Below are 16218 nucleotides of genomic sequence, written 5' to 3' on the forward strand. Positions count from 1 at the left end.
ACTACTTCTACTATTGTAAAATATGTAATTAAATTCGAATAATTTAAGATTCCTCTGCAGTTAAAACCTCGCTTGAATTTGGTTGCGCTATTGAAGTAGAAGTTGTATATTGATATAAGTTATTATTAAATTTATGAAGGTTATAACTTATAACCCAATTAAGAGGCGTCCAGAGGGCGTCCAGTCCAGAGGGCGCTGTATCCGTGTAAACATCAGCTCTGTGAATAAGTTGTTATTAATATTCGATATCTAAACAAAACTCAGTGAAAAGTGTTACAAACAATAAAACTTCTTTTGAATATTATGTGTGAGTGTTATCCGCCTGCAAGACTGAGTGCGTAAAAAGTAAATCAAAAGTGTAAATAACAGACGTTACCTCACTTATAAACAGTGTTAATATAGTCAAACAATAATAAAAGACTCAATTCTCTGTAAACATATAGTTAATAGTGCATAAACTCTTAATTACGTGACAAACGATAAGTGATTAAAAACAATAAATACAATTTCATATAACTGACCATAATTTAAAAGTAATATTGAACATTGAAGCTCATCTGAAAAGTGACGACATCTAGCGTCCTCCCTATAATTAATTACACCTAGCGACATCTAGTATACCAACCACTAATTACATCATAAACATTCGAACTAAGCATTCATGAATCAATAATCGAACAACAAGACAATCTGTTCTAGTAAATCCATAACAGATAGCAGCAGCAGCAACAGCAGCCATGCCAACATTTATTAAACCAATGTAGTATAACACAGGAAAATAATCAGGACGTCACACCGCCTACAAAGCGTAGCGTCTACAAACAATCAACAAATTACTGTTAAAGAAAAGAAGAATATAAACAACTATAACTATAACAAGAACGTAGACAAAGGAATACCCAAAAAGAGAGTTTTGATTCTATCAGATCAGAGAGGGAGAGGAACGCAGAGACTTTTACAAAAGTTACTGGGTGAAGATAATTACTTTGTTACCTGTTTCTGGAAGCCAGGGGCATCTCTATGTGAAATTCTAAACTCTAATAGTGAATTACAGACCTTTAATGAAAATGATCACATTATTGTAATTGGTGGATGCAATGACAAAAACCCTCTTCTTTTCAAAATGCATATACACAACTGGCTTCACAACCTACCAAATACTAACGTGACTGTTTGTCAGATTCCATATAATAAATATTTAAATATTAAAAAACTAAATTACGATATAAAGTTTGCCTGTACACAAACAGCTAATGCTAACTACAGTGTAAACTCTTTATAACGAATTTCAAGGGACCGAGCATATTTATTCGTTATAGAGAGTTTTCGTTATAGGGAGGGAGGAGAAAAAATCAACCCAAAACCAATTGCAATCATTTCTGTCACACTTTTTCGTTTCTTTAATGCTTACTGGCCATCTTGACAATTTCAAAGTTGATTTACAACTGATAATACGCGATAGGTGACCATGGTATGTATAGTAACTTAGACAGACAAATTCCTGCAGACAATGTAATCTAAGAATAATGGCACACGTGTTAAGGCAAATAACAAGAACAAAAGCGAAACGGCCGTTTATGAACCCCGTAATCTTTCTTAAAACTTTCGGCACCTCAAAAGGTTAGTTTTTTAGCTGCTTATAAAACAATTCCAGAGTAAAAATATTATTCTCGTCTAAATATGAACGTATTTCTTCGTAATAGAGAGTGACTGTTGCGTTGTATTTAGACTTGGACTACGAACAAAATATACCGCAAGGACATAACCTGACGTCATCTATGTGTCGACTTATACTCAGACATATACTTAGTATCGACTATAAAATTAAGTATTTAAATTTCAGACGGCAACAAACTAATGTACATGTAATTAGACCATTGAAAAAAATTGACATAGTGTACAAACAGACATATGTGACATAAATACAAATTACCTGGAGAAATGTGGCACAGAACTGCAAAAAAACTTTTTTCGTACATAATCAATTAACAATACTTCATCAAAATATAAACGGGCTCATCACAAAAACTGATGAACTTATAATTTCCATGCATGAGATCTCTGTCAAGAACTATATTTATTTAGATATTCTTTGCATTACTGAACATAATAATAATTTGCATTTACAGACCACCCAAAAATAATTTAACCACTGTAGATTTGTTTTTTAATACCTTAGAGAGACTACGTAATAAATTATGTTACAAAAACAAAATAGTAATATTATGCGGCGATTTTAATATTAATACATTAAATACAAACAAAATATCATTAAACTTTGAACATCTACTACATTCTTTTAACTTAAAACTTAGCATCAGTGCTCCTACTCGACTTATTAGTAATTCCTGTATAGACAACTTTGCTCATAATATACGTGGTTGTACAAGTTCAGTTATAGAACTAGCCATATCGGATCACACTGCGCAAATTCTCCAATGTCCAACTAAATATAATTTTCGATTAAAACATTGGTTTATTTACAGACGTCAGTATACGATTGAAAATATGAACAAATTTAATAACTGTCTTAAGCAATTATCATTTCAAGAAGTGTTTGCATCCGTGGACCCTAATTTAGCATATAATAGTTTTCTTGACCTATTTTTATTATTTTATAATTTGTGCTTCCCAGTAATAAGAGTAAAAATGTTGATAAATAAACGACAAAGATGGTTATCTAAAGGTATTAGGACGTGTTCTAAAATAAAAAGGAAATTATTGTGGAAAGCTAGACTAACAAATACTAAAATAGACAAAATTGATTTCAAGGAATATTCTCATCGATTAAAAAGAATTATCAAACTAACGCAGAAGTGTCAAAATAATTATTATATAAAAAATGCTCACAACAAATCTAAGGCAACCTGGAAACTTATAAATGGTATAGTAAATAATGTCCCTAAACAGGATGTAGATCTTATTAAAATTGGGCCTAAATACATATCTGACCCGAAGGTAATTGCGCAAAAATTTAATAATTATTTTAAAGACCAAATTCAAAAGAACTGTAACAAAAATATTAACTATTCAAACTCCAGTACAAGTACTAGACAGCCCAATTCAGTATTCTTGCAACCTACCTGTACAATAGATATTCTCAGCACAATAAAATCGCTAAAAAATACAAACAGTACTGGATATGATAACCTAAATACTAAAATAATTAAATACGTAGCTGATACTATTTCTCCAGTATTGTGCCATGTTTTCAACCTGTCTATTGAGAGTGGTATTTTTCCTGACAAAATGAAAATCACCATAGTAAAACCGGTTTTTAAGAAGAATGACAAACTTGATATGCAGTGCTATAGACCTATTGCCTTAACACCTATATTATCTAAAGTTTTTGAGAAAATTATTTATAAATATCTGTATTCTTACCTGGACAAATTTAACATTTTAATTGACGAACAAGTAGGTTTTCGTAAAAATAAGTCAATCAATGTAGCAATTTTGAATTTTTAAAAAATAATAATGACAGGTCTTGAAAATAAAAAAACAGATGACTACTATATACATGGACATGACCAAGGCTTTCGATTACGTTGACCATAGAATATTAATTAATAAATTAGAGACATATGGACTGAGGAATAATGTACTTAATCTTATTAAATCTTATTTGACTGGCAGACAACAAATAACAGAAATAAATAAATTAGATATTAGTAGTAAAACTATTGAAAAGTACTCGTCTGATCCTAGAGAAACTACTTATGGTGTGCCCCAAGGTAGTATTTTAGGTCCCTTGCTATTTTTGGTGTACATTAATGACTTTCCTAGAGCAATAAAGGACCCTATGGTACTATTGCTGTACTGCAGAGAGGACCGACAGAGGAAACCGCTGCATGTGGGGACAGACCTACAACAGTTGAGAGAGAAAGGAGTTTTCAAAGTTTTTAGCGTTGAGTTTTCCTACATTAAACCAGACACCCTCAAATTGTACCAATCAGGTGGTGAAAGGAACAATGTCGTCCCCTTTGGGGTCGTTGCAGAGCCTATCCCCTGAATCAGCCCATGTAAGTAGGAAGTATATTTGGATTATGCTTTTTCTTGCCATTGTTGCTGTAATTTTGATTTTGACGTCAATCATATTGAATGAGACCCGAGTATTATCCCTGAGCACAGAACAGTCTTTAATGTTAAAACGCATTTGTGAAGCAACTGTGACAAACTGTTAGTATGGCTAATTACGAGAAGATAGTTGGCGAAGAACATGCCACAAAATTGTTCAAATCCACATTCCAAGCTCCCCTTCCGATGTCTGGATCAGCCACTTCTAAGCTTAGTGACTTGCCCGTCGGTATGGACATCTCCACTGCTCGAGGGAGTAACAGAGAGCTAATCATCACCTCTTGGAACTCACAAAGCCACCATTATCTCACGAGCACAGCATATACCGTTGCAGCAGAAGTGGTAGAGGCTGCAGTACGTCCGCCTCTTAGACACACAGTGCTATTAGATGGGGCACTGAATCAAGTTGTGGCAAAAATCAACAATATTAATGCCACCATACGACGTGAACTGCTTGAGGGCAGAGTCAGATTTCTAACAAATCAGGCTGTTACACTAATGTCCTTGCCAACTAACTTTGCAACTAGAAGTACAGTGTATGCGGACGCCGCAGCTGCATCCATCGCTCTGGCTTATGACCAGGGGAGAATGACTTCTGAACCCCCCGTCGATTTACCTGGCAGCTCAGAAACAGGAGAGGCAACTGCCCGAACTTCTACAACAGATACCACTACGACAGAACCATCCACCCAGACTTCTGTTGAGGCAACAACACCAGCTAAGAAAAACTCTTGTCTCGTTGTGCCCTTGCGTTCAGTAAAGACTGTGCCATGGCTTTTAAAGCCTTCAAAGAGTCGAAGCCCCCCAAAAGCCCAGCGATGATCGCCATTGAAGGGTACGCGACAGGAAATGACAGAGCCGCCACACAACCATACATTAGTGCAACTCGTGGCGTGCTTGCGAGAGATGTGTCATCCATACAGGAAGTGATCGCATACACAGCTGCGTATAACGTCTCACACATAGATACCGCCCCCGCCTTGAGAGGACTTTTGTATGTTTATCCCTTGGCCGGTGACGCTTGGAACTTCGATACATACGAGGGAAGATTTCTGCGCAGACAGAAACGTGAGACACGAGTTTTGGACAGGGTGCACATCCACCAGACAGTTGCAGCGGACAGGGTGACCGTGAGGGTGGCTGCCGTCTCTCTCCCTGCCTTTGCGTCACATCTGAAAAATCTAGACGCAGGAATGTCCGCCGTCAATGTGAACGGAGTCCCACTCTCAGGTATGGACACAGATTGGACAGCTGTCCCAATTAGCTCCGATATGATGGGCCAGCCATGGCTGTTAGAATATCTCCTGATACATACAACAACTGAGATTTGGGCTGGAAAATTGTCTTTCCTTTCACATGCTGAACACGATACCGCCGGAAATGCAGCCACCGTGCGTTCCACGGGAATGCCCGCCGCTCATCAGGTACACATCCCAGGGCCACGAAAACTTCTCCTCGTCATGTTAGATGAAAACACATACGCTCAGTCGACCAACATTAACCTACCCGGTATCGGTAATATACCCGTTTACAGAGGTGCCAGAATAGCTACAAATGAGCCAGCGTTCACAACTTTCTGGCGGAATATAGAGGTGCACCTGTATGCATTACTGACCGAAGCGGCGTACCCAACCTCCTGCCAGAACATGGTAAGGTGTTTGCAATTTTTTGAAGATAATATATGTACTTCAATGGCTTACCAACTAGCAGTATCCTTGGCTGCAGAGCTTTCTTCCATCATACCCGAATCTCCAAAATTGCACGCGGGCGTAGATAACCAATATACAGACGAGTTAGCAGGAGGTTGGACCATAGGCGCTTATAATATGAACTTACGACGCCCTCGCCATGCATGCTCGAGCTTGGACGAAGGGACCGAGGAAGTGGTCAGGACACGTCTCAGAAGATTACTTCACGGCTATGCTTTTGCCGCAACGTCACCGATGCAGCAGCACGCATTGAGTTACGCCACACTTGCGACATCAGAGGTGATGGCTAATGGCGTATACGTTGGCACAGAGACTCATTGGCAACACACCACTCCAGAGCGCATACTACCCCAATATCAATGTAATACAGCCAATTCTGCGTACCGTATACTCCTAGGACTTGGGATGATAATAAAAGACGACTATAAATATGGGTTTAGGAACCCTGGGGGTTTGACGAATGTTATAACCATGCAGGGCGTAGCACTTACCCTATCCTTAGGAATCACCTTGTTGAAGAGCGATGTTTCTAGACGCGCCTGGTCTGGGCTGGGAGTCAACGAGGCCCCAGTGTCTCAAACGCCTATACGAGTGTGGGTAGCCGAACTTACCCAGGGGATGTTATTATCAACTAACACCGATGCGCACATGGCTTCCGTTATTAATGGAAATTTTACCATTGGACAGGAAATAGAACTGTACCACGGATTGCCAACCACCAGTAACTTGTGGGGGCAGAACATTTGTATGCCCTATCCAGCCTTTGTACAGTGGGCGGAGAAGTTTAGCCTAGACATTACTGGGGCGTACAGTGTTGCAGAAGGCGTAATAACAGCCGACTTTGAACGCCCACATTTACTGGTGGATCACACTAACAACTGTTCGATATCCTGGTTGGCTACAGTCCAAGACTCATTCTCATACTTGCCAGCGGTATACCTGGATTATGCGCGGACCGTGCCCTATATGTTGCACTTATCCATTGAGGACTGGCAACTGCACACTGCCGGGAACGAGCTGGTACACTTAGTACCCGCCGGATTAATGTCAAATCTCATCACCACCACTCTCAAACATCATTATAATCCCCCCGCCACCCGCGCGCGTGAGATAACGTGTTTGTTTACGCTCCGTGAATTATAAGTTTAAACTATTACAAAATGGATAAAATTGGTACTGCAGATTTGTTAAAAGTGATGCAAAGCCTAGTGCTACCGATGGAACTTAAGATAAACTCTTTAGTTGATACGGTTCGTACGTTAGAAGCAAAAATAGATTTGTTAGTAACTGCTAATAATCACCATAGTAATGAATCAGCCCATGTAAGTAGGAAGTATATTTGGATTATGCTTTTTCTTGCCATTGTTGCTGTAATTTTGATTTTGACGTCAATCATATTGAATGAGACCCGAGTATTATCCCTGAGCACAGAACAGTCTTTAATGTTAAAACGCATTTGTGAAGCAACTGTGACAAACTGTTAGTATGGCTAATTACGAGAAGATAGTTGGCGAAGAACATGCCACAAAATTGTTCAAATCCACATTCCAAGCTCCCCTTCCGATGTCTGGATCAGCCACTTCTAAGCTTAGTGACTTGCCCGTCGGTATGGACATCTCCACTGCTCGAGGGAGTAACAGAGAGCTAATCATCACCTCTTGGAACTCACAAAGCCACCATTATCTCACGAGCACAGCATATACCGTTGCAGCAGAAGTGGTAGAGGCTGCAGTACGTCCGCCTCTTAGACACACAGTGCTATTAGATGGGGCACTGAATCAAGTTGTGGCAAAAATCAACAATATTAATGCCACCATACGACGTGAACTGCTTGAGGGCAGAGTCAGATTTCCAACAAATCAGGCTGTTACACTAATGTCCTTGCCAACTAACTTTGCAACTAGAAGTACAGTGTATGCGGACGCCGCAGCTGCATCCATCGCTCTGGCTTATGACCAGGGGAGAATGACTTCTGAACCCCCCGTCGATTTACCTGGCAGCTCAGAAACAGGAGAGGCAACTGCCCGAACTTCTACAACAGATACCACTACGACAGAACCATCCACCCAGACTTCTGTTGAGGCAACAACACCAGCTAAGAAAAACTCTTGTCTCGTTGTGCCCTTGCGTTCAGTAAAGACTGTGGCCATGGCTTTTAAAGCCTTCAAAGAGTCGAAGCCCCCCAAAAGCCCAGCGATGATCGCCATTGAAGGGTACGCGACAGGAAATGACAGAGCCGCCACACAACCATACATTAGTGCAACTCGTGGCGTGCTTGCGAGAGATGTGTCATCCATACAGGAAGTGATCGCATACACAGCTGCGTATAACGTCTCACACATAGATACCGCCCCCGCCTTGAGAGGACTTTTGTATGTTTATCCCTTGGCCTGTGACGCTTGGAACTTCGATACATACGAGGGAAGATTTCTGCGCAGACAGAAACGTGAGACACGAGTTTTGGACAGGGTGCACATCCACCAGACAGTTGCAGCGGACAGGGTGACCGTGAGGGTGGCTGCCGTCTCTCTCCCTGCCTTTGCGTCACATCTGAAAAATCAAGACGCAGGAATGTCCGCCGTCAATGTGAACGGAGTCCCACTCTCAGGTATGGACACAGATTGGACAGCTGTCCCAATTAGCTCCGATATGATGGGCCAGCCATGGCTGTTAGAATATCTCCTGATACATACAACAACTGAGATTTGGGCTGGAAAATTGTCTTTCCTTTCACATGCTGAACACGATACCGCCGGAAATGCAGCCACCGTGCGTTCCACGGGAATGCCCGCCGCTCATCAGGTACACATCCCAGGGCCACGAAAACTTCTCCTCGTCATGTTAGATGAAAACACATACGCTCAGTCGACCAACATTAACCTACCCGGTATCGGTAATATACCCGTTTACAGAGGTGCCAGAATAGCTACAAATGAGCCAGCGTTCACAACTTTTTGGCGGAATATAGAGGTGCACCTGTATGCATTACTGACCGAAGCGGCGTACCCAACCTCCTGCCAGAACATGATAAGGTGTTTGCAATTTTTTGAAGATAATATATGTACTTCAATGGCTTACCAACTAGCAGTATCCTTGGCTGCAGAGCTTTCTTCCATCATACCCGAATCTCCAAAATTGCACGCGGGCGTAGATAACCAATATACAGACGAGTTAGCAGGAGGTTGGACCATAGGCGCTTATAATATGAACTTACGACGCCCTCGCCATGCATGCTCGAGCTTGGACGAAGGGACCGAGGAAGTGGTCAGGACACGTCTCAGAAGATTACTTCACGGCTATGCTTTTGCCGCAACGTCACCGATGCAGCAGCACGCATTGAGTTACGCCACACTTGCGACATCAGAGGTGATGGCTAATGGCGTATACGTTGGCACAGAGACTCATTGGCAACACACCACTCCAGAGCGCATACTACCCCAATATCAATGTAATACAGCCAATTCTGCGTACCGTATACTCCTAGGACTTGGGATGATAATAAAAGACGACTATAAATATGGGTTTAGGAACCCTGGGGGTTTGACGAATGTTATAACCATGCAGGGCGTAGCACTTACCCTATCCTTAGGAATCACCTTGTTGAAGAGCGATGTTTCTAGACGCGCCTGGTCTGGGCTGGGAGTCAACGAGGCCCCAGTGTCTCAAACGCCTATACGAGTGTGGGTAGCCGAACTTACCCAGGGGATGTTATTATCAACTAACACCGATGCGCACATGGCTTCCGTTATTAATGGAAATTTTACCATTGGACAGGAAATAGAACTGTACCACGGATTGCCAACCACCAGTAACTTGTGGGGGCAGAACATTTGTATGCCCTATCCAGCCTTTGTACAGTGGGCGGAGAAGTTTAGCCTAGACATTACTGGGGCGTACAGTGTTGCAGAAGGCGTAATAACAGCCGACTTTGAACGCCCACATTTACTGGTGGATCACACTAACAACTGTTCGATATCCTGGTTGGCTACAGTCCAAGACTCATTCTCATACTTGCCAGCGGTATACCTGGATTATGCGCGGACCGTGCCCTATATGTTGCACTTATCCATTGAGGACTGGCAACTGCACACTGCCGGGAACGAGCTGGTACACTTAGTACCCGCCGGATTAATGTCAAATCTCATCACCACCACTCTCAAACATCATTATAATCCCCCCGCCACCCGCGCGCGTGAGATAACGTGTTTGTTTACGCTCCGTGAATTATAAGTTTAAACTATTACAAAATGGATAAAATTGGTACTGCAGATTTGTTAAAAGTGATGCAAAGCCTAGTGCTACCGATGGAACTTAAGATAAACTCTTTAGTTGATACGGTTCGTACGTTAGAAGCAAAAATAGATTTGTTAGTAACTGCTAATACCGAAAAACAAGATGTATCGAAGGCGGGTACAATGACTAGCAGTAACGAAGATATGAATCATCGGACTCAACGCAAGAGTGAGAGGATCTTGCCATCAACTCCCGGGTTGCAGCTCAGTCAACGAGAGAAAAAGAGCGAGTCGATAATGACCCGGCGACAGCGCGCGCGAGTCGAGACAGCTTCCGACAGCACCCGAGCGACGGCGATCGCCGCCGACGACGATGCTACTGCGAGTGCCGAGGCAGCGGTGCACGCAGAGCCGATTGTAGCCGATACAATGTTGTATGCCTCATCCGACCCACATCGTCGTCCTGCTTTAGCGCGCACACAAGCCGTTGCAAATGCAAAGGTTACATCGATTACGCAGACTCAAGACATGACAACCAACGATAAACATGAAGAGCAATGGACAACAGTGCGAAGACGTAAACGTTTACCTCGCCCTGTCATTACTGGTACTGGTGCAGTCGACACGGGATTAACAGCAATAGAAAAAACTCGTATGATTCACTTATGGTCTTTACGTCAAGACACAACGACAGATAATGTGCAAGCATATATGCAAAAGAAAAAGCGTAGCGACACTCACTATACTGTTCAAAAACTAGAATTGAATCATAACAATTACGCTTCATTTGTTGTAACAGTGCCCGAAAGTATTTTCTCTTACTTTATGGCTCCAGACAACTGGCCTCCGAATACAAGATTAAATGAGTGGTTTCGTAAACCGGGTAATGTTTACCGGCAAAACAACTAAAACAATAAAGAAACTTCATACTATGGATAAAAAATTGTTGGTGTATTATCAAAATGTACGTGGTTTGCGCACTAAACTACACACTCTTACGACAGAGATAACTACTTCGCAAGCTGATGCTTTCCTCCTATCAGAAACTTGGTTGACTGCAAGCATTTGTGATCCCGAGGTTGTTCCCCAAGGCTATAATATACTTAGACATCGACAGCGACATCGACAGCCCCCAGCCAGAGCGACAAGGGCGTTCTGCAACCCGAGTCGACGCGGGAGCAAGCATAAGGTCACGTAGGCCTTCTATTTCTAGAAAAACTTTAGTTGACTTTCTTAATAGTCTTAAGGACGGTCTGCCGTCCCGAACGCACACTCAAACTGCACTATCGTTACCAAAAATCGATAACATGAATATATTACCAAATTTTGACCCATCTACGAAAAACCAACGTGTAGATGTTTGGTTAAAGAAAGTAAACGAGTGTGCATTAGTGTATGGTTGGGACGACAGAACTACGACACATTTTGCTATGCAGAAACTTCAGGGGCTGGCCAGGATTTGGTATGAAGGCCTAAATTATGTACTTTTTAGTTGGAGTGAGTGGCAGGAAAAGCTTATAAATGCCTTCCCATGCGAACAAAATTATGGCCAGGCCCTGGAGGAGATGCTTACAAGGAGAAGCAAAATCAATGAACCTATTGAAGTATATTTCTACGAAAAACTAGCACTTCTCAGTCAATGCGATATTGTCGGTAAGCGAGCAGTAGACTGTATAATTCATGGAATTAACGATCGAAATTTGAAATCCGGTGCTCTAGCATTACGTTGTCTACATCCTGACCAACTTCTTCAATTTTTAATAAGCAGTAAAGACTGTAATCAGTTTGTAGATCGCAATTCATTCCGAAACAAAAATGATAACAATTTTAATGATAGTCGTCATCGTCAAACATCAACTGTTGGATCTGGTCAAACGTCAACTATAAAATCTGGTCAAACAATAGGTTGTTACAATTGTAGGGAAAGGGGTCATAGCTTTTTACATTGTCCTAAACCTCTCCTAAAATGTACACATTGCAATAAGGTTGGACACACAATTGATAAATGCTTTAGCAAAACAGAAAATAAAATAACTGAAGCAAATAATAACATTTCAAAGACTGTGCATTGATTCCGTAGATGTCAGTATGAAACATAACCAAAGTTCAAAGTTCGTTAAAGACGTGAGGGTAAACGGTAAACCACTGGAAGCCTTTATAGATTTCGGAAGTGATATCACACTGATCAGGGAGTCCAGTATACAATATTTAGGATTGACACATAATAATATATGTTCACTGATAAAGGGTTTTGGCAATGGTGTAGTACAGTCACTGGGAGAAATTGTTACGGAAATTAGTGTTGATGGAGTGGTCGCTACAGTCATTTGTAAGGTCGTTAGCGATAGTTTGCTAGAAAAACCCCTCTTGATTGGTCAGACGTATACAGAACAACCACACATTATCGTTTATAAGGATAAGGTACGGTTGCAGTTTCTCGATATAGGCAGTGAGATGCCCTGTCCTGATATAGAATTAAGAGACGAAACTATACAGGGTGTTTTTTCAAAGGGTACCCAAATTGACACAGATGGTTCAGAAGCGGTAAAATAATCGATTTTTGAAATAAAAAAATAAAAAATATATTAAGAAATATTGAACCATTTTATCCCCTAAATACAGAACTCATGGACATGATTTCAACAACGAAAACTATCATTCATAAGTTCTGCTATTTATTATCACACACTACTCTGAGCGCTCGCACACAAACATAAAAACTATGCAGGAAGATATCGGTAATATTCGGCTAGCGATCGCCTAGCTTCGCACAACCCCTTTCCCCCTCGCCCTCGCAGACACCTGTGATGCGCAACCGCCGCCCGCCGACCGCCAGTGGCGCCAGCACAGACCTATATCTAAATAGATCCCGCATGTATACGTATTAGCGTGGTAAAAACTCGGGTTAAAGGAGGTGGATTCAACTCACTTCGATGAAATGTCATTTAGTCCGAAAGTAACATTTGTTGTCATCGGATGTCAATTGACAGCAATAAACATGCCGAATTGCGCTATAATAAATTGTGTAAATTCTACAAGTAAAAGTAGCCGCGATAAAGAAAATATTTCCTTTCATACGTAAGTAACGTTTTTCTTAAAATATGTATTATTTATTTTATAATTAATTATTTAAAATTTGTTGTGGTTTCACAATGACAATTAGTTACTGAGTGTGTTTTATCAAATTTTTAATCCATTGCAAATTTTGGTTACAAAGTTGTAAAGCTTTCTGTATTAAAACAAGCTTTCTGTATAAAACTAAAATAATTAAATACGTAGCTGATACTATTTCTCCAGTATTGTGCCATGTTTTCAACCTGTCTATTGAGAGTGGTATTTTTCCTGACAAAATGAAAATCACCATAGTAAAACCGGTTTTTAAGAAGAATGACAAACTTGATATGCAGTTGTGGTGTAGAGCTGAGCTGAGAAACCATTAGTGGATCTTCCACATAGCCTGCGCATTCCTGCTATCAAAGAAGTGTTTTTCCCTGATTACACGATTCCCAATCCAGCGATACCTAGTGGTGCTATAAAGGAGCTAAAAGATAAGATGCAATTGATTTTGGAAGATAATATACCTTTGACTAAACAAGTTAGAATACTTGTAAACGCTCTGGATCCTAGAGAGAGATACTTACCGGTACTGAGTACAACTAGTGAACACAATGTTCAGATGAAACACTCTACCATACATAACAATCTAGTAGTGGTGTAAATGTTTCTGGTACAAGCGGAGAAAAGGAGTGGATAAGGGCATTCCATAATCTATTGTGTTGCATAATATATGAGGGAAAAAATGGCAAAGTACCGATTGAAGAGCTTAAGGAAATATGCTTAGCCTCAAGTATTTCTGGGGTTGATTTCTTAACCATGTTAGATGACATTAATGCAAGTGATTCTCTGGAATTTCTTTGGGCTAGGGCATTGTTTGAAAAGGCTACAACATTAGAACACAAAAGAGGTCCTATGACAATATGCCCAGATCCACGAGATGGTAGGACGGTAGCCATATATAATAAACGATATGTGTCCAGAATAATAAAAATGGGAAATCAGGTTGTAAATTTCAGATACAATGATATGAGAGGGAAGTATGTTTATAATGGCCAAACTCTCATAGAACTTGTATGCAATTTTACAGTTATTAGGGATTTGATATCACTCCTGAAGGAAATTGCAAAACACATCAATTATCGCTACCAAGACACTAAAGAGACAAGAGATATATTAAATGATCGAGAGATAGAAAGGATTATTGATAGAGGGCCTCACAAATTCCTGGACTGTACGATAACCAGATTTTCAAGAATTGGTAACTTGAAAATTGGAGAAAGCTGTGGCAAATTCCGATATCAGCCAAACTCTGAATATATCACCACAGGGTGTTACCAGCTCACTTTGAATGAGAAACTCAACATTTTGCTGCCAGGCACTAACCTTGAAATCATAGTTAACACAAGCAGTGCAAATATACGCCCTTTTTCAGATGATGTTGTTTGTAGACACCATCGAATGATAAGAAGCTTCAATTTGAAAGAAACTATAAAGGAGACTTATTATTACTATCTGCGAAATGTTCACACATTAATTGAGAAAATAAAAATGAAAGATTTTAGATGGAAAAACTTCTATCTCAATAAGTTTCTAGGAGTATCCGCAAGACAAATGTCCCTTATGGCAAGATACATAGTAGAGGGTCTTATTAAAAATGCCCAGACAAATTATCATTTTGTCTGCTTCCTCTATTGCTTCTGTAATACTGATCATTCACTACATGGCGACCCTGCCAGTCCGGTGCGCGTGTGGCGCTGCCACGTTGCACGCGCACCGGGAGGCGTTGAAAAAAATAAGAAGAAAGAAAATTATACAATAAGAAGATGAAGCCAGAAGATTTAAAAAAAAATAAGGAAGATTTATAAGAAGAAAACACGGATATGGAAACATCAAAAATATAGAAAACACCTACGAAGAATAATAAATGAATATGTGAGCAACACTACTCTTCGAAGAAATGGTCTATACTCTGCATGAAAAATGTTCGGATGAAGACAATGACACCATCGGTCAGCCAGTCACTGTACGTCATGAAAATCGGACACCAGCTGAATAACGAAGCAGAACGTCAAAATCACCGTCTGCGTCAGCAATGGTCTTCGCAGCCCAGCAGCAAACGCCCTGATTCACTAGCGAACACCTACCCTTGCCAGCGCGAATTATTTTTACGGTAAAGAAAACAAGTATAATTTTGTAATTTGTAACCTTATTTTTCTAAAAAGACAAATTTTAGTAAGAAATAACCGTACTGCAGAATTTTAAAAGCTTATTTGTCGTATTATAAAATGGTACCTATCTATATTACTTATGATCATAATTTTTTTTAGTCAAATTTTACGTATTAATAAGTATATCTGTGCTATGTAGCAAGTAAATTAAATGTAAAAAATGTTTGATAAAGTAATTTAAAATTATTTTTATAATAACTTTGTAATGCGTAAGTTATTATTGTTTTATTCTATTTGGTTGTCGCATTGTATTAAGTAACATAAATCGCCATAAGTATCTCAGTAATAATGTTATGTATAGTTAAAAGTATAAGTAAACTCAGGCAGCAACAGTAGTATAAAATTCATTGTTCTAATTTTGCTGATTACTAAAAACGTGTCATACCTCCCGTTACACATCCTTTTAGGAATGGAATGTGTAAGATTCGGATTGCAATGCAATGGCGATACAGTTCTTATTACATGCGCATTAGTAGGTAACCATTGTTGCTATGCAAAGTTTATGAATGTACTTGAGATCTATTATAATTGTTATTCATAACTGGGTAACTTTAATTTATGGCTTTGAGGTAGTTTTTGATTGAGGAAATGTAACATAAACTTGATTATGATTTGAATTGAACTGAAATTATATGATTTTTAATTTACATTTAAAGGTAAATCAATATATAGACTTATGAAAGGAATGTATGCTTGGTAATTATGTATGGATTTCTTCCGTAAGTTAGTATTTTTAGTAATGATTGGGATTGATCCCCCGAGAGTTAAGAAAATATCTAACGTGCTGATGAAATATCGTGTGTTGTAAAGAATTTTATGATTGTATTAAATAATAAAGAAAGGAGATAGATGATTATAAATATAATACTGTGTAAATCTGAGACCATAATCATGATCATACCGTACGCGAGTCGT

The 16218-nt window shown here is 39.8% G+C and overlaps 1 protein-coding gene and 1 pseudogene across 3 annotated transcripts in view; both read left to right on the forward strand.

Moving 5' to 3' along the window:
* SLO2 (slowpoke 2) overlaps positions 1 to 16218 on the forward strand; it is a 184610-nt gene that overhangs the window by 16879 nt on the left and 151513 nt on the right. The gene's annotated exons all lie outside the window — the stretch shown is intronic.
* LOC140743073 (uncharacterized) lies at positions 10034 to 12871 on the forward strand (annotated as a pseudogene).

Source organism: Epargyreus clarus, unplaced genomic scaffold, assembly GCF_041222505.1.
Source record: "Epargyreus clarus isolate Ecla_fem2 unplaced genomic scaffold, WU_Ecla_fem_2.2 ptg000007l, whole genome shotgun sequence".
NCBI classification, from domain to species: domain Eukaryota; kingdom Metazoa; phylum Arthropoda; class Insecta; order Lepidoptera; family Hesperiidae; genus Epargyreus; species Epargyreus clarus.